This window comes from Astatotilapia calliptera, chromosome 6 (assembly GCF_964374335.1).
Source record: "Astatotilapia calliptera chromosome 6, fAstCal68.1, whole genome shotgun sequence".
NCBI classification, from domain to species: domain Eukaryota; kingdom Metazoa; phylum Chordata; class Actinopteri; order Cichliformes; family Cichlidae; genus Astatotilapia; species Astatotilapia calliptera.
Window position 1 is genome coordinate 19,220,038 of NC_137427.1, and position 4,963 is coordinate 19,225,000.

Here is a 4,963-nt window from a genome sequence, read left to right on the forward strand (position 1 = left end):
TTTTTTCATCGTTTTGATGGTCACTGAAGTGGCTATATTCATTTCTTAAAGTTCTCTCTTTCTCTTATATTTAATATAACCACATTACAGACGGACAAGCGCCTGTTTTTATGTGTTGTTGTTAGCAGCAATGACAGTAAAACCATCGCATGTCCGCTTGTTTATTTTCCACATAAACCTTTCACAATAAATCTCAAGATCCTGTTGAGACTTTTCAAAATAAACTGAATCACGTGAAAGACTATGCAGAGTGTTTACGGATGAGAAGCAAAAAAAGAGCCGTCCAGTGCTAAAAACTAAACCTTAGACTCAAACGTTAGAACAGGTTTTTCCCCGCAGCACGCCGAATAATAAAGAAAGAAAACGGCGGCCGTTGCAACTTATGTCTAAAAATGTATTGTTTCATGCATCGGTTAAAACACTCGACTCCAGTTACACGACGCCCAGCCGGAAACACTTCACGCAAGTCGAGATTCACAGAATTTACAGAACATGTTAAATTTTTGTGATTTTTTTTTTCTTTTTTTTGTGATTTATATCGTTATCAGGACGATAGATGTCTTATATCGGGATATGAGATTTTGGTCATATCGCACAGCCCTACCATAAACAGTTTGTTCAGTTATGCACCAGCAAAGTTATCCTTAGTGATTCAGGAAAAAAAGAGTTGAAGAATAGTTTGGATTGTAAATACACCATCTTTAATGTGTAGTAGTTTACACATGCACCTACAAAGCAAAAGATCCCTGGTTGAATCCCGGCAGGAGACACAAGTATAATGGGGTTGCATAAGGAAGGGCATCCAGTGTAAAAATGTGCCAAATCAATTATGCGGAGCTACCGCTATGGTAACCTCTTGTGAATAAGGAAGCAGCCCAAAGTAGCTTTAAATAAACTATTTTTGGTATACCAGTACATCTTAAATGGCAGAGTATTTAAGCAGGGTGTTGCAGTATTTCTTTAACAGGCCCTATTGACTTCTCTGTTGTCATGTGAAGTGCTGTGGTCTTACCCTAAAGGCTGACGTTAGGTTTTTGGATATCATAAGTAGATGCTTCATATATCCCATACCCCCACCCAGCACGTAGTGTCTGTGCTGCTCAGAGCGTAGCACTATAGCTATAGCTCATGTTCATCGCTGGATTCTGTTTTGCGAATATAATGAATAACTGCTGGCTTCACTGTGCTCCTATTTTATGTACATCTCACAATCGATGTGGGTAACTGAGCAACCAACCAACCAAACATAAGAAAGACACGAGAAAAACCTCCAAACTGTTCTGATTTCCATTTCTCTATTACATTTAAGATGACCTGTCAAATTAAATAAGCTGCAAATGTTCTGGGGAGTTAAAAGAGGGCATGTTAGCAATGTTATGTATTTGGTTTCATGTGGAAGCAGCACGGGTTTTTTTTGGGGGGGGGGGGTTTTATGGTCTTCAAAAAACAGAAGTCACAGTGCTGCTATTTTTTGTGTGTTAGTGTTACATGTGCATTTTTTTTTTATCATCTTTAGTTTAATACTCCCCAAATTTTTTGCTGCTGTTTTGCCAAATGTGCTTTTTTTCCTTACACAGTAATCTGAAAAAGCACCATAAATATATTTGATGGAGTCTTATCATAAGACTGTTCCCATTACTCCCACCGTAATGGGTAAATGCGCTCGCTGTTACCATCTGCACTTGATAAAACATTTACCACCTGTTTTTGCAGAATCATCTGTTCAGTCTATAGAATATCCAGATGCTGTGGATAATATTTTTCTTTTTTGGGGGGGGGCTGCTCATGTAGTACTGTCACCATTTCTATTTCATGACATTTACTTCGATAAACTTTTATCTAATTTTTTTATATACACTATTCGAAAATACATTTATATAATAAAATCTATATTTTAAAAAATAGTTCGAGATTGATTTCCTATAATATGGTAATTTCTGTTCTATATGTGAAAGAATTCTAAACAAAAAAATGTCATATGGGGGATTTGTGTAGCAACACAGTGACATGTCACAAAAGAAAAAACAACAGTGGGTATCCACCACATGGCACTAGAGCAGCTTTAATGCTACAGGTCCTAAAACTCTACTTGAGAGCCATTCTTCCAAAAAATATTCCCTCATTTGGTGTTACAGTGGTGATGAGGAGGAGATGAAATTTCTCTCAGATGGTCATTTTTACCCCTCAGCTGTAAAAGGCTGATGTCATTGGGCAAGCAGGCAGGTGACGTGGACACCCAAGTTTCTGAATGCAACAACTCAATAACCAGGTGAACGTAGGACTTTTAAACAGATTAAATCTTGGATAGGTTTGAATCCCAGTGACATTGACCTCAAATTCAGAGGTCATCTTTTTTGAAAATCATATGGGATTTTCAAATTTATACCACATGTGCATCTAATAGGAGGATGAGGGTGCCAGTATTTGTTTTAATACCCGATTCTCTTTATTTCAATAGTGGCAAAAAGTCAAGTAATTGGTACAATGATGTATTTATTTGAAGTGTGCCCTCTTTCTAAGAGAAGAAGTAGACCCAAACAAGGGCAGTAACAGTGTAACGGAGCCAACAGATGTTGTCATTGAATGGGTTCAGCACTGAGGCCTGTGTGGTTGTCTTGATCTATGAAACACATAGATAACTAGAAAGTGCATTTTCTGAAGAAACTGCAGTGTGAATGCTTGAATCTGAATGTATGCACTGAAATGAATTAATTGCTGAATTTTGAGTTAAAATATTGAATGAGATTAAAAAAAACAAAAAAACCCCGAATTTAACCTGAAAACAAAGGTGCTGAACTGCTAAAAGCTGAAGGTTACACAGAAGAAGGAGTTGGAAAAAAGCTGAAAATGTTTTAAATGTCAATTAGAAAACCCTAAGAAATGAGAAAAGAACATTTAGAGTCAGAAAACATCTGAATGAATATTAAAAGGTCATATTCTTTGAATCACTGAATGACTCAAATGTGATCCCTCCACTTTGATCCACACAGTTTAAAAAGTTTAAATGCCTGAGCTTTGAAAGATACGGTGTTGGAAAGAGAACAATAATGGCGACAATTTGAGGGTAAAATGATGGCTGTAACACTGTGGACACAGCAGCAGTTGAAAGAGAAGTGCTTAAGATGAATCTTGGTACAGTGGCAGGCAGAGCTCGTTAAGCAGGCAGGTGTGAGCCTGGTTGCTATAGTGACCGCACCCAATGGCTCCATACACACGTACACAGACATGCGCCTCACTTTTGCTGCTTAAAATGAACAGAAAAGTCAGGCCGAAACAAATCGTTCCCAAATGAAAAGTAAAAGTCGTATTGACAAAATTCTTTCACCGTGAGCGACAGCAATGTCTAGTCTACCAAATTCTCAGTTTTCATGCCTGTGGAGTTTATTATATGGGCGTGGTGACAGTGGAAAGACACCATGCTCTTCTGATTTTCAAACCAACCTTCTGAGCCATTTTAACATTAGAGTCTATGGAAGAGTTGGAGGGAGGAGGCTGTGCATTGGTGACATTTACGAAAGAACCATAACACCTAGGACAATAGTAAACACATTGGATGAAAGAGGACAGCGATGGCTACGTTTTGAGGGTAAAATCATACCTGTAGAGCAAACGCTGCGGACACAGCAGCAGTTTTAAAAAAGATTTTAAGATTAATTTTTTTGCTCCTCTCACTCTAGCAGTTGAGCTGTCTCACTCTAGCCCCAACATTCCGTCCCATACACACCCATTATAAACTCTGAAACGGGTGAAAAAACATCATGAAACTTAAACTGGAACTGAAGAAAAAGTATAATAGATATTGAAAAGATAAATACAAGTTGAATAGTTGAATGTCTTGTCTTCGTTTTAAAGTTTGAATGGTGGCTCTATGTCAATGTATGTGGAAGTAGATACAGTTTAAAGAGGATGAAGTTGAATGAGAATTTGAAGGGTCTCCCCATTGAAATACATTATAAATTTTTGTTGAAAAAAGTTGAATAAAATTAAAAATATAAATGTTAAAAATGAGAAAAATAGAAGCAATGTTGTCCAAAATAATAGGAATCTAACGGTGTTTGAATGGTTTTTCTAAGTTGAACGGTTTTGAAGGAGATAGATTACAAAAAACGTACGGAATACAGAATAATAATAAAATAGAATAAAGACTAGAAAGTGCATTTTCTGAAGAAACTGCAGTGTGAATGCTTGAATCTGAATGTATGCACTGAAATGAATTAATTGCTGAATTTTGAGTTAAAAATATTGAATGAAATTAAAAAAAAATCAAAAAATCAAATTTAACCTGAAAACAAAGGTGCTGAACTGCTAAAAGCTGAAGGTTACACAGAAGAAGAAGTTGGAAAAAAGCTGAAAATGCTTTAAATGTAAATTAGAAAACCCTAAGAAATGAGAAAAGAACATTTAGAGTCAGAAAACATCTGAATGAATATTAAAAGGTCATATTCTTTGAATCACTGAATGAAGAAAATGTGATCCCTCCACTTTGATCCACACAGTTTAAAAAGTTTAAATGCCTGAGCTTTGAAAGACACGGTGTTGGAAAGAGAACAATAATGGCGACAATTTGAGGGTAAAATGATGGCTGTAACACTGTGGACACAGCAGCAGTTGAAAGAGAAGTGCTTAAGATGAATCTTGGTACAGTGGCAGGCAGAGCTCGTTAAGCAGGCAGGTGTGAGCCTGGTTGCTATAGTGACCGCACCCAATGGCTCCATACACACGTACACAGACATGCGCCTCACTTTTGCTGCTTAAAATGAACAGAAAAGTCAGGCCGAAACAAATCGTTCCCAAATGAAAAGTAAAAGTCGTATTGACAAAATTATTTCACCGTGAGCGACAGCAGCTTCTAGTCTACTGAATTCTCAGTTTTCATGCCTGTGGAGTTTATTATATGGACATGGTGACAGTGGAAAGACACCATGCTCTTCTGATTTTCAAACCAACCTTCTGAGCGATTTTA